The sequence below is a fragment of the Erpetoichthys calabaricus genome, chromosome 4 (assembly GCF_900747795.2).
Source record: "Erpetoichthys calabaricus chromosome 4, fErpCal1.3, whole genome shotgun sequence".
Lineage (NCBI taxonomy): Eukaryota > Metazoa > Chordata > Cladistia > Polypteriformes > Polypteridae > Erpetoichthys > Erpetoichthys calabaricus.
Genome location: NC_041397.2, coordinates 263,478,227 through 263,497,703, shown reverse-complemented (window position 1 = coordinate 263,497,703; position 19,477 = coordinate 263,478,227). Strand labels below are relative to the sequence as shown.

Genomic DNA, 19,477 nt, shown 5'->3' with positions numbered 1-19,477 from the left:
TTTCTTATGTTAATTATGTATTAATTACATTATGTATTTAATTTCCCTGTCCCCTTTATGATGGACCTAAGGGGGCCCTGTCCCCTGAAGCTGCAGCTGTAAGACTGTAAGACTGCCCCAAGACCTATATAAGCCTGTAAAAGCAGTCTGAAGACAAGCACTGAGGCATTAGCTTATCCTTTTTTGGTTATTAGGCTGTCTTTTGATTTCAGATTTTTAATTTAGATAATAGTTAGCGTTCTAATTTCTGTTTGTCTGGTGTATGAACTCTTCTCATTGTTTTTGGTTCAGATTCATAGATTATAGACTTGTTTTTGATAACTGCTAGCAATTTTCTCTGGTCCCTTTGTTTTTATTTTGTTCTTTTTGATCACTATTAAATATTAGGAAGGTTTTAATTGAACCAAAAATTGGATTATTTTCAACTACTACAGGCTGTAAAGTCTGTTTCTCAATTTTGGCGCCAGGCTTTTTTTTTTTTACAAAATATTTCTAACTGTCACAGGAACACTGAGGTCTCGATGTTTGTTTAAAACCTGCTTTTGTGCTATGAGTGCTGACAAATTGTGTCTAAGCTAAGAACAAGTATCTCTCTAAACATAAAAACCAGGCTTAGACATATACTGTAGCTGGGTAATAGGCTTTAGATATTACAAAGCCTTTAAATGCTGGTCCCAAATGAATGCTTTATTTGACAATTGTTTAAACAACAACTAATAAAAATAATAATAAAATTAAACTAAAATATTGTTATTGATTGTCAAAACTTGTTTCACATTAAAAAAGTAGGCCTCAAAGCTTAAAGTAAGCCTTGCCTCAAGCTCAGGAAGTAAGCTTTGTGACCTACACCCCCCTAAAAGTTGCCAAAACTTTAAAATTTTTATAGGGTTAGAGAAACTGTGAACCCCCTGGTCCAAATAATAAAATAGTCCTACTTATGATAATTATGAACTTCATTCAAAAAATAAACAAGAAATTAAATACAAAAATGGCGAAAGAAAATTTCAAAAAGGCTGCCTCAAGTCGAAAGCTTCAAAAAAAACAAAAATGAATCACAAAATCCAAACAACAAAAAACTTTATTCTTTGGTTTTTGGACTCCCTGCATGATAAACAAAATAAACTTCTAAACGTCCAAAAACTATGACTTACAAAATCAAAATCCAAAAGAAAGAGTTGAGCAACCTAATGCTGTAGTATTAGTACTGAAGCTTTTTTGGGGTAATATAGTCTTGGGGTGGTCCTGTAGCTGAATCACTAGAGGGCTTCACCCCCTTAGCACAAATAAAACAGGAACATACACATGATTTAATATCAGTAATAATAATATTTAATGCAATAATATAAAATAATTACTGAACAAAATAATATGCACAAAATGGAGGACAAAAATATATTCCATTTCAAAATAATTTGTAAAGGAAAATAAAATTACTACATAAAAATAAAAGACAACTAAGCAAGGAATGAAACTTCTTCAACATAAACCAAATCCATCAGTATTACTCAACACTGCAGTCAAATGCATATATTCAGGATAAAATCATTTTGGTGAATGTTTGACAGAATTTTATTTGTCTCCATAAAGAAATATAGACTGCAGACTCCCAAACCTCAGACACAATAAAGCCTAAACACACACAAATAAAGGATTTTTATTGAGCCCCAACACCTTGTCCACAAAAGCCACAACAAAAAAAAAACACACAGAGCACAGTTCTCCTTTCTCCTCCAAGAGCATAGACCACTGCCTCCATCCAAATAAGGCAGGGGCTGTCTTTTAAAGTTGACCTGGGAATATATATATACTATTGTCTCAAAACACACCAGAAAGACTAAAAAAGAAGAAAATTAAAAAGAAAGAAAACTTCTGACTTGGCAGTTACAGTCGCAATGAGGAATTATGCAGCTGTATTGCTGTTGGTACACAGGAGCCCTAGTAGCATTTCTTGACATACTTCTGAATAATTCTTTGGATGAAAGTCCTTAGTGTTAGTATTTTAGAGAAGGGATGTACAGCATTATTCATAATGGCACTCAGTTTTGTTTTAATTCTCTCTCCTACCCACCCAGTATACCATGGCATGGAAAATTACACTGGCAATCATAGAATTATAGAAGAAGTGAAGGATGTCATTACCCACATTCAAGAAACGCAATCTCCGTCTGTCATCAACCTTTCATTGATGTGGACCTCCAAGTATTTATAGGTGTGCAGCACCTACGTATTCAACCCCTGAATAGTGCCAGGACAAAGATGTGCTTCGGTGTGGCAAAATTGACTAACCAGCTCCACAGTTTTGCTGTGCTAAGTTGCATGCAATTCTTTCTACACCAAAGTTCTCCACCGGACTCCTATACTCTAATCTTCCTTATCAATACACTCCATAAATGCATAATCATCTGAGAATTTCTACAAGTGACATGACCTGGTGTTATATTTATAGCCTGAGATGTACAGAGTGAAGAGAAAAGAAGACAGGACTGTTCCTGGTGGTGCTCCAGTGTTGCTCACATCTGTATCAGAAACACAGTCCTTGAGTCTCACACACTGAGGTTTGCTCAACAGATAATCCATAATCCAGGACACTATAGGCTTGCACATTTCTGAGTTTATGTGGTAAAGTGAGGTCTGCGGCTGATTGCCATTTTAAATAATCACCACACTCGTGGTTATAAGGGGGAGGTTTAGGTGGGAAGGTAGCATCGCGAGAGCAGTTTCCATGTGTGACGCGGGTGGTCCCGCACTTAAGTGCACAGGTGCGGAATTGCATGTGACCATAATTGATGCCGGGAGCTGCTAATCGCCACACCTATGCCACATCCCTATTTTAAAAGGAGAAGCGCGAGTGCAAGGGGAGAAAGAAAGAGAAAAGAGAGAACAGAGGTTAAAGGAAGAAGGAGGCAGAAGGAGAAAAGAGCCGGTGCAGAAGTGAGTGAGCGGATGGGAGCAGGCTTGTGAGAGAGAAAGCAGGCACAGGGGAGAAGAGCCCCTGAGAAGGAGTGTGAAGCTGACACTCGGTAGGGGGCAGTCGGAAGTGATCACTCCAGCTGAATAGTTTCGAGGAGCAGGAGTGACCAGGAAGGTGAACTGCTCGCTGTAAGACCGGGAAGGCAGCGAGGATTGAGGAGGCTTGGGAGGTGAGCCCCAGTATGAGCGTCCTGGCCATTGGGGAACCTAGTCTTGGTCCATTGTGGGAGCCTGTATGTAGCCACGGGATGGAAGACAACTGGACGTGCGGGAGGTCAATTGCATCTGCTGATAGGGCAACTCCTCTGCTGCGAGGCCTGTGAGGGATAAGCAGAGGAGCGGCCAGATAAAAGGAGGAGGCGTCAGGTTTTTAAAAAAGGGATTGTACCTGCCAGTATTTTAACCTTGTTTTTCAGTGGAATTATTTGTTGAATTTTTAACCTCCACTTTTTCACATTTCTTTTTACGGATTATTTATTTATGGAAGACTCACTGCATTGTTTTGAACACTTGTTTTTGGGTTTTAGATTTGTTTTTAATAAAGGCACTTTACACTTTTGGACCTTCCCCTTGCTTCATGTGGTGTCCTCATTTGTCCAGCTCATCCCGGACATAATCAACAGCGTCGGGTTCAAGAGGCTCCCAAATCTGGAAGAGGGAGCATGGAGCAGGACCTGCACCATCCCAGCTTACCATTTAACAGGGAAGGCTGGATGGTACCGAAAGCACTGGAGGATTCAAAAACCATAATCGTCACAGTGCTGCCAGCTTTGTCCAGGTGTGAGTAAGCTTCAAGGAGCAGACAGATAATTGCATCCATAACTCCAATCTTTGTCTGATAGTCAGACTACAGTGGGTCCAAGTGGTCTACCACAAGAGGACTCCTATAGTCCTGGACCAGCCTCTCAAAAGTCTTTGTGATTTGAGATGTAAGTGGCACTGGTCTGTAGTCACTGGGTATTATGCTCATTAACTGGAGACTCAGGATATACCTCAAACATACCAAAAGTGCATAAAAAGAGTGAAACAAATGGATTACTAAAAGGAACTAGTCCTATATGTGTTCCAGCACTATCTTAACAACATAGGATAACAACATAAGCAGATATCAAACTCTCTCCCCTGTTAATGATTAATTTCAGAGAGACAAACTAAACTATCTGACTCTAATTTAACAACCTCTCAAAAGTGTGATATATGGCACCCTAATGTAAAGTCTAAGAAAAACTGACAAAGAAAGCACAGAGAATTCAGGGATTTTCTTCGATGACAATATCAGAGATCCCAAGATCCAGCTAAACAGGGATGACCCCGCATTAACACATGTTTGAGTGACCCTTGTCAAGAACCTAACTTACAAAAACTACTTGAAAGCAGTGGTGACCATAGTAAAATACAGGAAAATCTGTGTTGATTCAAGTGATAAATTTCAGCTACTGAAATATGAAACACTGGATTAACATTTTTCATTATTCTTGGCTTATGTGCTCCGGCCTGGTCTAAGTCATCACACACCCACTATATGGAGACCCAGCTGCTTATCAATTGAGGATGAATGATTTCAAATGGAATAAGCTCAGTTAAACCAGGCAATTTCAGTATAATATGTTAAAGTAATGTATTTTTATCCTCCCCTTCAATGTTTCTTGGATAACCTGCATTACATTAGAGTCACCTCATTAAGTAGATTCCACTGCACAACAATTTTTTTGAAAAGTCTTGCTTCCTGAAAAGTTTTTGCTGATTGTGACAGGTACCTACTGGGCATGCACAAATATAGTTTTGCCAACAACGTATTTAGTCACGTTTATGTTTCGCATAAGCTATTGAATTGAACAGAATTAAAAGTGTGTTGCTCCTGATTTTCTTTTGTATTCAATGTCTGGTGCATCACATTGCAGTGTTCAACAGTAGCATTGACGGATTCCAGTTGCCCTGGTATCGTTTCTCCATTGTAGCAAAGTCCTGGTGAAACCTTTCACCGTGTTCGTCACTGACAGCACCGAGATTTGCAGGGAAGAAGTCCAAGTGAGAGTGGAGGAAATGAATCTTAAGTGACATGTTGCACTTCATTGTCTTGTATGCTTTGAGAAGTTTGTCTACCAGCTGAATGTAGTTTGGGGCTCTGTAATTGCCCAGAAAATTGTCAACAACATCTTTAAAGGCTTTCCAGGCAATTTTTCCCGGCCCAACTAACATATCTTTAAACCGCTTGTCACTCATAACATGTCTGATCTGAGGGCCAACAAAAATGCCCTCTTTGATCTTGGCGTCAGTTATTCTTGGGAACAGCTGTCTTAAATAACGAAAACCTTTGCCTTCCTTGTTCAGTGCTTTCACGAAATTCTTCATGAATCCTAGTTTTATGTGAAGATTAGAGGCAAAAATATCTTTGCCAAGTCGACAAGTGATTCAGGTGCCACATTTTTCTGTCCTGGAACTAACTTTTTTACGGAGTGGACAGTTCTGTCGAGAATAGTGCGACTCTTTGGCACGGCTGTCCCATTCACAGATGAAACAAAAGTACTTTGTATAGCCGAGCTGCAGTCCTAGTAACAGAGCAACAACTTTAAGATCTCCACAGATATTCCAGTTGTACCTGTTATACTGGACGTGCTTCAGCAACAGTTCCATATTCTCATACGTTTCTTTCATGTGTGCTGCATAGACAACAGGTACTGAAGGATAAACGTTGCCATTGTGTAGCAGAACAGCTTTCAGGCTTAACATTGAGGAATCAATGAAGAGACTCCACTCTTCCGGGTTGTGATCACAACCCAAGGCTGAGAACAATCCTTCAATGTCACAACAGATACAGAGACTGTCGATTGTGCAAAACATTTGGTTATATCATGATGCTGACCTCGAAACACAGAAATTTTCGTACCTGGTGACAGCAAACACCATTCCTGCAGTCTCAAACTCAGAAGCTCAGCTTTTGCTTTTGATAGACCCAAATCTCTGACCAAATCGTTCAATTCGGACTGTGTTATCGCCTGATGAGTACGGTTCAAAATCCGCGTCAATGTCACTGTCAGTACCCTGTATTGCAGTTTCTTCATCTGGTTCATCTAAGGTCCAATCCTCTGGTGGTTTCGGAATTGGAAGACTGTTGTCATGTGGCACTGGTCTCATTGCTGAAGGCAGATTAGGATATTCAATTGACTTCTTGTTTTTGGCAGAGAAACCAGACACATTAGTCAAACAGAAGTAACAGTCCATCACATGGTCTTTCTGTTCTCACCATATCATTGGAACAGCAAACAGCATTGTCTTTCGAGTGCCTCTGAGCCAGGCTCTCAGACTGACAGCACATGTCGCACAGCAAATGTGAGGTGCCCATTCCTTGTCTTGATAACCAATTTTGCAGCCGAAATACAGATGATAAGCTTTCTTCACAAGAGCAGTCATCCAATGTCTCTGAGGCGCAAATGTATATTCACAACAGATATAGCAGAATGTATTGCGGCTGTTACGACATTGACGAGACATATCGCCCGTCACCAAAATGTCTATAGCATCAACTTACTTACTGTTATATTGCTACAGATACTATACTTTACTATACTGATACTATACATACACACTGACTATCTATATTAACCAAATGAGCAGGATCGGTGTATGCAAGCCATCTTTATAGCATGCTGAGATAGCATCAAGCTTGTTTAAGCCTTTTAGACTGGAATGTATCTTGTACATTTTCCACTTGCCCTCTGATGCTTGTAATATATCATCCTATAATTTCTATATCACCTATGAAATGCCCCACATAAACAAGCTAATGAAAACCTAGGGAGATGTACAGTATATCAGCACCATGGTTTTTGCTAAAAGAACAATCACAGGTATCACTTGGCTATTGACAAGGAAGAAAAAACATTCTCATCATAAATAATTTATTTTAGGATGCAGTCTTCCCTTTTGAGTTTATGGAGTTTTTGAAACATTTCAGTCCATCAATAATAAGATACTAAAACTACATTGAGTAGAGCAGATCTGGACAGCATATAAAAGAAAGTTAAACCAAATGTGTTTATGTTTTTCAGGTAAAACTGTTCAGCGATTCTAAACTTGTTAGAACTAAATGGAGTGGCTGAAAAACATTTAACGCCCTCATTCCAAAAATAAATCAATCTTAGTCACAACATCTTGATTTTTTTTATCTTTTAACATTAATTATAGCTTACAGTCTTACCTCTCATCAGTTATAATTCTCAGGCAATAAGTAGACAAGTTACCGGAGTCTAATACAAAAAGTGAAAAATTGCCTGGCAGGATGGATTGAAAATAACAGGATGTCATTTTTTTGCAAATGACAGTGTGACATGCTTATGTAAATGATAGGTGCATGGATTTACTTATTTAATAGTGGTGAAATACTATTAAGGAATCACTGAACAGGGTGTTCAGACAGGCTGACTAAGCAAAAATGAAATTCCTTAAAGTGACAAGAGTCAAATGGTGAAGCAGAAACAGTACATCTTTAAGCAGGTGTCACACATGCAAATCAGAGGGTCACCCTCCAGGTTCCTCCCAGGTATGTAATCCTACTGTGGGCAGAGAGGGGGCGCTGCCACTATGTTGTCTTCCGATTCCTCCACAGTGTTGAAAAACTGTCCAGTGAGAGCAATCAACTCCCCACTTTCCAGTTCTTGGAACATAGGAGTATGACCACCAAGAAGGAGGCATCACTCCTTGACCCTGCTGTCATCAAGACAGAGCTCCTTCATAGCTTGACCTAACTGAATGCAAAGAACCGCTAAGGGCAGCATTTTTTGTTGGTTTCACGCCTCCATGTATTTATTTTGTGTTTAAATATTGAAGTAAACGGGGATGGCTGTGTTCGCACCCTAACATGTGATGAGCCATCATTCCCTCAGATAGCCACACAGGTGAAGAGATAAAAAAAAAAAAAACAACAATTCAACAAAACCTGAAAACAAATTAAATTGCCCAATAAGATATGTTTCTTGTAGCAATTAGTCTTTTTCTCTTCGAAAGGAAAGTGCACTTATAAACGATCTGCATCTTGGTTTTTTAAAGATGGCCAACATGACATTATGTACACATACATATGCAGTTAGGACAGCAAGTAACATTTAGCTGCCACATGTTGTGTGTGCTGTGATGGGCTTTTGTTCCATTTTAAGAACTGTTCACGCCTCGAGTTTATGGCTACCAGAAGCAAGTTCACTGTGGTCTCAAGTGAGATAATCCCAAAGAGGTTTGCTGAAACATAATTTACATTAAAACTGCTTCTTACTCACTGACATTTTTAATAAAAATATATTGTTTTCATCTTCCAAAAAGGTTGCATCTTTTTTTCTTGGCTAATTGACAGTAGGTGTAGGTATTTTGTTATTTGCTATCTTCGTAAGTTCATTGTTTTTAAACATTTAGATAATTTTTTAATTTTTTTGTGATTCTCAATTGATTGTTCCATGCCAGCAACTGGAACAGGCTAATTTAGAAAATTTCTCTCTCAAACATATTCAGATTTGGTTAAAGGTGTTTTATACTAAATATTAAGATGGTAATAAAACTACAAATGTGGGTTTCTGGCTATATTAGTTAGCTTTACTGATTCTGTTGTTACTATGTTCTTTTGACATCCTGCTTTTAGAAGTGTGGCTTATTTTCATGCAAGTTCTTTGCTCAAAATAACACCTCTGTGGAACAAACCAGGTGCTTCTTTCTGGAGGTTTAACTGGTTTCTTTTATTTATGGACGCCAACAACATTTCCTGCAGTATGCTTGTGGTTCTTATATCAACATCTAAAGAAATAATTTCTAACAAATGATGCAATAAACCTCACAAAGTTGTTTGATTGGCAGACATAATGCATTCAGTATTCAGTAATGGATGTAACAAACATGATTAGGAGGTATGGTTCCAGCATTGAGCTCTATGTTGCCTGAGATAAGTTTTGAGCCCTGTAACCTGTTAAGTGCATTCAGAAAATGTATTTATGATTGGAGTTATGCTTGTCTCCAGTTTCTGTTGTGTCATTGTTCTGTTCTATTGTTTCATTCTGTTATGTACTATAATATCACTTCATATTTTCAGCACCAGTGGCAGTAGAAACAAATATTTTTGAATTGCTATGTAACATATAAGGACAATACGTTCAGTGAAATGTTTCTGAAATAACCAAATTCTCTTATATCTTAAGTTATTTTCTTCATGTCTGCATTTCAGCAACCCCTTGACAACAAATGAGTAATTATTATAAACCATTAAAGGAAATGTGGACGAGGAAAATGTGAAAAAACAAAATCTTAAACAAGAACTGGAAGCAAGTTATATGTTGAAGTTCCCTTTTTTTAAATAACTTTCACCTTTGCATTGTGCTTACATCCTATCAAGCATTCCCAAAATGATTTAAACTAGTGAGAACATAAAATAACAGCAGTGAACGTGCACAAGGAAATTAAGCAGAGCAAACTCAGACGTCGAACAGAGAGGCAAAAACAAATAAGCAAAAAAATTGAATTAAATCTCATTGTAAAGAAGGCAGCTGATTTTGATTCAAGATCATAGACCATATTTGATGAGACCAAAGGCTAAGCCTGAGTATGAATATCCCCAAGTATGAGACAAGAGAAAAAGTCTGAATTTGAGTCCAAGACCAGATTTGAACACTAGAGCCCTAAACGTAAGACTGTGGTGGTTGTGATTAGGCACTGCACTAGCACATTAAAAATTATCAGGATGTGTCACTTGCCGCTGAGGCATGTGGGTCACAATGGAAGGTGATCAACTGGGATGTTTTAACCTCCTCCTGTACAGTTTAATAATCTGCTATTGTATATCTTCTATACCAGATTGTAATGCAGATGGTCAATATGTACTCTTCTGTGAATATTTAGAAGTTAGTGAAGAATGGATGCTGATGACCTCTATTAATAAGATAAGCAGTATTGTTGATTGACGATTAGAAATTGTCCATAATGTTAAGCCCTACAATTATAATCTTCTTCAGAGGTTGTAAGCAAATTACAAAACTGTAGCCCATATTTCTGGCATTAGGTGTTAGTGATGACCACAAAATATCTCATACTCCTTATGTTGCCCTATAGCCATGTCTCCATTCAGGTTCATTTAGTAGTCAGGTACTGTAATTTTCCACATAAAATCCTTTTAGAAGAAAGTGTTTGTGAGAAGAAGTCAATTGGATACATCTGTGAAATCAATGGATCCTTACTACCATACAGCTTCCACTCTAACACATAATGCATACTGTATATCTTTATTTAACAAGTAACCATTTAAATCAAATAGAGTACACATCAAATTAACCACCCAAAGTACAATAATCAATGTTCATTTTTCATTTTACATGTGTGGCAAGGTTTATTAGTATGAATTGCTTCTGAGGCAACTGCAAATACTTTACAAAACTGGGCCATTAATTATTGGTATCATCTTGATCTAATCTTGTAGTAAGAGCTTTAAGAAGATTATTTTGGTGCTACAGAAACATTTGTTCTTTCAACATTAATCTGTTTTGGTTTTTTTTTCTTAAATGATAAAGCATGTCCCAAGGGTGCACATCTATATGTCATCAATAGAGAAATATAATTTGGATACCCTTGAAATTGCTGCAGATGCGTTGTCCCAAACATAGGGCATAATTCAGTAGAAGAGCTAAAATCAGGATTTCTGAAGCCCATTTCATTACTGCAGACAGGATGAAAATTAAATATAATTTTCATCAATAAATCTTACTAACTTCAGTAAATTGAATTAAAAAAATAGAGGACATTAGGGAGACCATGTACAGTGTATTTACTGAACATACTGCATGCCAAGGTAAAATATGAGTACAATTTTTTAACTAATGGTGAGATTGGAAAGTATAATTTTGCTACTTCAACACATACCAGCTGCATTTCAGAACAGGTAATGCATCTAAAGATAAGCATGTTTGTTCAGCACTTGGATGGGAGAACATCTAAAAAAATCTTGGGTTGTTCCTGGAGGGGGTGTTTGTGAGCCCAGCAGAGGGCGCTTACCCTGTGGTCTGAGTGTGGATCCCAATCACCCAGTGCAGTGTCGGGACACAGTGCTGACAAAATGGTGTTATTCTTCAGATAAGACTTAAAACTGAGGTTCTCACTCTCTGTGGTCATAAAAGATTCTTGGGCATCTTTCGAAAGTAATAGAGCCAATATCCTGGCTAAATTGCCCACCATAGCCTTGTCCATTCTGGCCCCTTAATCATCTCCTGTTTCTAATTGGCTATCTCTCTTAACCCTTTATCACCTAAAAGATAATGTGTGGTGAGCATACTGGAACAAGAACGGCCGCCATGACATCATCGAGGTAGAGACTGAACACTGCAAGTGGTTGAAATGGCTCCTCACTGTCTGCATAAAGTGCTTTGTATGTCTAGAAAAGCACTATGTAAATTAAATGTAACTATCTTCAAATTTGCAGAAATGCACAGTACTTACTTGCTGGAGAGATAATGTCAGACATCTCATGATACAAAGTTTTTCGAGGTCACCCAGTGGAATAAACCTTAAGTAACATCTATTCCTCTGAATGTATTTGCTAAGTGTGAATATTATCAGAGTCATTTAAAGTCAAAAGAACACGGTGAAACATGCTGATTTTGTCATGGAAATATTTTAGACTTGTCACATCCTCTTGTGTATGTCAAAAAGCTTTTACAGCTCAAACCACATTTTGTTTTCTGTCAGAAGGAAATGCTTTTTAATCCTTTAATATTTTAGTTTAATTTGAACATAGTTATTTTTCACACAATTTTAAGTATTCATTGATTTATTAGTATTATTAAAACATTAGTAAATAAAAGAAAATGTATTATATATTTCAAATGATTTCATGGTGACTTTCAAAATTGCTAGCTGTTTTTTAAGTTATGAACGCACTTGATAGCTGAATTCAAAAGGTTATTTAAAGTTTTGAAGTGTACATTATATGCCATATGCAGTTTTAAATATACTGAACCTGATAAAGTTGATTTTAGAGGCACAAGAACTATAGCTTACCCTGGCAGTATTGAACACCAGGCCAGAATAAGCCCTCAGTCAGACGTCAGTCCAATGCAAGGCCCACTCACACGCACATACAGTCACTAACTTAGCATACATGCCGTTGGGAAGTTAGGTGTTTGTTACCTAGAACTCCAAAATGAACTGTAAGTGCTTACCTTGAGAAACAGATTATTTTATTATAAACTAGCTGAAATATCCAGTGTTGCCTGAGAGGAAAATAAAGTGTTTTTTTTAATTGTTTGAGAAACATATAATAAAAAAACACAACTTTAAAAATTAAAATAAATTAACAAACAATGAAGACTCACTAATGTGCTTGTCTTGCAGTCTTGTTAATTTTATTAAAAATTAGAACATTAGAACACTCTAGATGAGAACAGGCCATTCAGTGCAACAAAGCTTGCCAGTCCTATCCACTTTTTTCTTCCAAAAAAGTCGAGTTTTGAAAGTCCCTAAAGTCTTACTGTCTACCACACTACTTGGTAGCTTATTCCAAGTGTCTATCATTCTTTATATAAAGAAAAACTTCCTAATGTTTGTGCGAAATGTACCCTTAACAAGTTTCCAACTGTGTCCCAGTGTTCTTGATGAACTCATTTTAAAATAACAGTTTCAATCCACGGTACTAATTCCCTTCATAATTTTAAACACTTCAATCATGTCACCTCTTAATCTTCTTTTAATTAAACTGTATAGGCTCAGCTCTTTTAATCTTTCCTCATAATTCAACCCCTGTAGCAATGGAATCAGCCTAGTCGCTCTTCTCTGGACCTTTTCTAGTGCTGCTATGCCCTTTTTGTAGCCTGGAGACCAAAACTGCATACAGTACTTCAGATGAGGCCTCACCAGTGTGTTATAAAGCTTGAGCATAACCTCCTGTGACTTGTACTCCACACATCATACTTTATAACCTAACATTCTTTTGGCCTTCTTAATGGCTTCTGAATATTGTCGGGAAGTCGATAGCTTAGAGTCCACTATGACTCCTAAATCCTCCTCATAAAGTGTACTCTCGATTTTCAGACTGCCCATTGTGTATTCAAAGCTAACATTTTTACTTCCTATGTGTAATACTTTACATTTACTGACATTAAATTTCATCTGCCACAAATCTGCCCAAGCCTGTTTGCTATCCAAGTCCTTCTGAAATGATATAACGGATTCCAAATTATCCGCTGATCCACCTATCTTGGTATCATCTGCAAACTTAACCAGCTTGTTACTTATATTCCTATCTAAATCATTTATATATATTAAAAATAGCAGCGGCCCTAGCACTGACCCCTGTATATTTGTTATCATCCAATTGATGCTCTGAACCAGCCAACTCTATTTAATTTCAAAAGCAACAGGTGCGCAGTGGTGATCAAACATACAGAATGCTGGCAGTCACCTCCAGTTCGCCCTGTGGTGGTCATTAACTGGATGATAACATGCATACAAGGCCGCAAGATCACTCCCCACCCTACCCGGGGGTATGGGCTTTAGGGTTGATTTCACCCTACAGTATATTTAGTCAACCAATGAGAAACATGTGTACCAATTTCCATGAAAATCGCTCCAGCTGTTCGGAGGTGATGCTGGAACATACATACACACATATATTGACTTTATATATACAGATTTGAAAAAATGTAAAAAAAAAAAATTAATAAGAAACCAAATAAAATGTGGGTTCCCTGCTGTGCCATAATAGTATTTGCATTATTTAGAAAACATTCTTGTGGCTTTAATGTGATGCTTAAACATAAACTACATGTTCCTGATCTTTATTGTTCATCATTACTTGACCACTTACTATTCATATATTGAGTCATATTTCTAATGCTTACTCATATACAAAGGGAAAAGCAAATTCGCACCTGTCCTGTTATTTATTTGATGTGATTTACAATGCAGTTGTCTTTGAGAGAGATGATGGTAAACCTTTAGTTAAGGTGGAGCTTTCGAATTTAATGTCATTCAATGCCATTTTCTAACCCACCTAATCCAGACCAGAGTCACTGCAGTGGCTGGTGCCTATCCCAGCTAGTATACAGCACAAGGATTCCCGGATAGGGTGCCAGTCTTATGCAGGGCTAACACATACACACCCACCCACTAGGGCCAATTTAGTACCGCCAATTCACCGAAACTGCATGTCTTCAGGCAGGAGGAAAAAACCAGAGCACCCAGAGGAAACCCACTCAGACAAAAGCAGAACATGCAAACTCCACGCCGGGAGGATCCAGAACGCGAACTCTGCTCTCCTTATTGTGAGGCAGCAGTGCTACCATTACACCATTATGAAGCCCTGAATTTTATTTTTTTGAAATAAATAATACAATAAAAATACATCTTTCTATACATAATTCTAAAATGTTTAGCCTATAAATATATTAGTTGGATCCATCCATTTTCTAAACTCACTTTTTCCTAACCTCTAAAAATAGTAATGAGTTGAAACTAAGAACCAGCCATATGCTTCATTCACACAGCCCTGACCAGTTTATAGTATACACAGTATACATAATGAACATACATATATATATATATATATATATATATATATATATATATATATATATATATATATATATATATATATATATAAAGTGAAAGTAAAAGAATTTGTTTTTATTAATGGATTTATATTTTATTTATGTGCATTAGGAAAAAAAGGTAAAAGTTGAGTATATATATTTTTAAAGAGTCAATCATGCATCTGGCTCTTTATTAGGTGTAGATAAAATCCTAATGCAGCTCTTTTATAGTTTCTCCATTTATATATCTATATGAACATTATATATGTGTATATAAATTCATGTATTTCCCCTGCTTAACCTGCAAACTGGGAGGCAGAAAGGATAATATATTACCCTTCCCTAGGTGGAGAAAGGTCAAATAGGCTTTGCAAACAGTCGCATGTACAACGAGAGAGATAAACTGATTATTTTAGACCAGGGTGTTTCTGCTATGAAACTAATGAAGCTTAAGCTTCATGTTCCTAATCTCGGAGGGGCCTCATAAGCAACTTTAGTCCACATTGCTTAAAAATTTTGAGTGTCTACTGTATGAGAAGGATTTTAAAAATAATAATATTAATAATATAATGTAATTAATACATAATAATAGTTAAAATATAATTTAAAAGGTTACCCCATTGAAGAAGATAACAGTGGTTATGCAGACCTCATTGCTGGTTGTGATGGGGCCCCCATAACAGTTCAAGCTTCAGGGCCTCAAAAATGTATCTCTGCCACTCTTTTAGAGTGAGAGCAGAAATTGGACACCATAATGGGAACATAATGTACAGGTGGGAAAACATATAAGTTTTGAAGAACAGGTTGAATTACACTTTGAAGCAGCAGTCCTACATACTGTACTGACTTATATTCCATTCATACATCCCTCCAACTGTACTTTCCTTATTGAGGTCTCACAAAATGGGAAACTGTTTATCCTGTCAAATATGGAAATTAAGCATTGACATCTTTTTTACATTATAAATCAAGCTTGCTAGGTGGACCAAGGAAGCCCCATAAGGGGCAGATATTTGGAAACAATGGCAGCAATTGTCTGCAATAATAAAAAAAATAAAAACTTTTAGGGTGATTAAAGATTCACACTTTAGTTTAGGTATATGTTGTAACCAGGTTTTAGAAAAGTTAGCCTTTTGTATAGGGGTGGCTCCCTTCATTGTAATCCAAATGCTGACAAGTAGTGCAGAAAGTGCAGATGCAGGTACAAATACTAAATGCGAAAGGGGAACAACTACTTAAGTGCTATATTCACTTGTCTGGTCATTTCTATGAAACATGAGCAGACAAGTGGATTTGGCACGCAAGTATTTTCACCCCATTAGAATTCTTTTTTTTTTCCAGATGTTGGCGAAGAGTAAATCAAAAAGAAAATGGTAAAGAAAATGTAAACATTTAAAGCTATGACAAAATACAGATATGCCTGCATTAGAATAAGAAAGTAATTTAAGTAACTAAGTAATGAAGTCAATGAAAATGAAGAATGAGTGTCTGATTATGAAATTGGTTTTAAATAAAAATCTGAAGCTAAAGGTGCCCCTCAGGATTGAACATGGGGACCACTGAGCTAAACGATCACAAACATCCGATATAAATCAGTCCAGGACTGAGGTACGTCTGTTTCAAACTGCACATGTTCTTGTCATTTTGTATTGATTCATGTGCTTCATTAGGTGATGATTCAAACTGATGTATAAACAAAGCTGTCATTTATGAAAAATAATATGCATTGAAAACTGATTGACTAACTGTATTATAAATCAAATCAAAATTATTGTTATATTTTGTCATAGGTTATGTCTCTTCTGCTGTTAAGTATTTCAAGCATATATAAAAATATATGTGGCTATGGTTGAAAAACTTGAAACACTTAACCTAAAGCCACAAACAAAGACACTCTTTAAACTGGGAGTGCCCAATTCTTGCCCTGTGCCGCTGCAGTTGCTGCTGGATTTCATTCCATCTGATTTTTAATGACAACATTGTGTATAATTTGACTTACATTTTTGGCTTAATCTAATTGTCTATATTTCTGCATGTGGAAACTATATAAGCCTTTAACTAGCATGCACATTATTGTGTTATCTCTTAGCGGACTACTTAGTCTGTTCTTTTAACAGCAACTTTTTCTTTTTTTGGCAAAATTAATTTAAAGAAAGACAATACAATGATAAACAACAATAATTCATTTCTAATGTGGAACACAAAGTAGTGATTTGCATCTGTTTTCTAGTTAGTACAATTAATTCGCAGTTAAGAAATTACTTAATGAGCACATGGATCATCCAGAATAAAACTCTATGAATGAAATGTATTAAAATTACATATTAATTTTATACCCTTTTTTAATTGAAACCTAATCATATTTTATGAATTCATGTATAATATTTTAGGATTTATACTTTTGTATATGGTGAGCATGTATAATATACAGTATGGAAGAACTGTATGAATATGTAATGGATATGAATATGTAATAGAAAGCTGTTAGTATTTGTTAGTATATAAATGATTATTATTTCTTTTGAACTGGTAATTATAGTTTTAATGTCCTAAATTACATAGTGTAGTGGTATAATTACATAGTTTTTGAGGGAAATCATTTTAAATATGCTTAGGAACTTCACATAATAGGTAATGGAATTTATTTCTGCAAGGATTTTATAATAGCTGCTGATTTTAAAATTGATTGCAATGAAAATCTGCAAAATCTTCAGGGAAATTATTTAGCTAAGTGCATTTGTTTATAAATATTGTGTACTTTGAATTAACCCACTAAACAGGTATTTTCCTGATGACTACAAAAAATCCATGAAAGAATTATAAAACTTAACTTGCGTGCGTTAAAAAACTGACTACCATAGATAGATAGATAGATAGATAGAACTTTATTGTTCCTGGGGGGTAAAATTAAATTATGTAGCATATTTCAGCATTAGCCAGCATTTGTATTTCCACGTGTATATAAATGTATAATATGTATGGGAGAACTATTTGAGCATTACGTGGAAAGCCTCTTTTTAGGGATTATTAATACATCTCAACTTCCAGTTATACGGTATTTTAAATCTCTTATATAATATACTACAGTCCATTTTTATTATATTCATAGTATACAGTTAAAACATATGATGTAGTTATATATTACATCCTTTTAAGTCTGTCATGTAATTTCCGATACTAGTTATTGAAATTGAATTTTACCCTTTTTTTTTTTTTTTTTTTTTTTTACTCTACTTCTAAAACAGCGGCTGATTAAAAAATTGATTGTAGTGAAAACCTGCTGTTATTGAAGTCCTTTCTGGATGGAAATTGGGAATATCTATGTTGATTAATGAATATTTTTATAAGTATAACATAAAGTTAGAAATGTAGTTCCCTTAATGGATGTTTTTCATAGAGAATGCATTTCAAATTATTCATGGAAAGATGTTTTTAAAAAAATGATACTATAGGTGACAAGACTGACCAAAACAAGAAGAATGCAGCTTTGTTTCAATATAAGTTGAATTATGTACAATATACAGAAATTAACAAAATTATTAACTCATTGAGTGATTAAAGTCAGATTCTTTAGATCTTTGAGTTAAACTGGTTTTCTTTCCACCAGTGGTAGTTGCTTTAGCACAGGGGTCTGCAACCTTCACTATGAAAAGAGCCATTTTGCCCCCTCTTCCTCCAAAGAAAAATAGTCTGGAGCCGCAAAACATAACACAGCTGATAAACTTTTAAAAGTTTTAATCTTTTTTAAGATTTTACATGTTACAACCACGGAATACAACAAACAGAAGTGCAGTGTGCATGTGTAGGGCTACTTTGAAATAAATTAAACTGAACTATGCAGGCCTATTTGGGTCCTTCCTATACCTGTGTAAAATTAAAATAAAAACTAGCCCACTTTAATATAAATAAAACATTTAGCTGTAGCTTAGCAGCTTTAAAAAAGTAAACATAAAATTCCATTTCAGTGTGCTGAATCAACTGAAGCACCTGAACATACAAAAAAACCTACATCAGCTCCGGGTCCGAAATGAATGTGTTTTGTTTTTCTGAAAAATAATAGCTTATTAAATGCTATTGTTGTCACCTGTTTAAAGTGACTTCTGTTTCTGAAGTTCGCTGCTGATCATCTCTATGTCGGGGCTGTACGATGTGACTTTGACCTTCACACAGGACTGCAGGCTCTCATGTGTGAGGCGGGAGCGATATTTGGACTTTATGAAGTTTATGCTTGAGAAAACTTGCTCACTTAAGTATGTTGAGCCAAAGATGGACAGGACTCCAAATGCATATTTTTTCATGTTCATATACGTTTCGGGAATGGCACTCCATGTGTCGAAAACAAATTTGTCGGGTTTGGGGAGGTTTTAAATATCACTCCATTTGTGCTCTTTAGCGAGAGTAGCCTTCTGACGGGTGACTTCTTCAAGATCCGCTGTCAGGCATTTGAACTTGGACACCCATTAATCTTTATCTGCTATGTCGTCCAGTTCAATTTCTAGATCGGGCTTACTTACTCCTGTGAATGCGGATGTGTTCAGCAGGGATGGGTCGATGTCCAGGGGTGTGACAGGGAAGGAGAGAGTGTGTGTTTTTCCTTTCTGAACTCACTGAATCTTTCTCTAAATGCAGCTTGCATTTTCTGAACAATTTCCCGTTTGTTTTTAAAGTCGGAGAATAGATGCTCTGATATTTTTATGAACGATTCTTTCATGTATTCTCCGTCTGTGAACGGCTTACCCCTCCTTACGATCTCTTGAGCTGCCACAAAACTAGCGGCTGTAGTTGACTGTGTAGAAGTGATCCACTTTTTGAAAGTATGTTTGCTCTGTTCAGCTTTCCGTTGCAGTTCCGAAATTGCTCTCTTTCGCTTATCTTCACTTGGGTATTTTTCAGTGAATGCTGAGGGCTTGTTTTGAAAATGTCTTTCAACGTTACATTTTTTGTTGTTCGATAATTTA

At 36.4% G+C, this 19,477-nt stretch overlaps 1 protein-coding gene across 1 annotated transcript in view; it reads right to left on the bottom strand.

Moving 5' to 3' along the window:
• The window catches only part of LOC114650839 (T-cell surface antigen CD2-like), a 50,702-nt gene that overhangs the window by 30,604 nt on the left and 621 nt on the right, over positions 1-19,477 (bottom strand). The gene's annotated exons all lie outside the window — the stretch shown is intronic.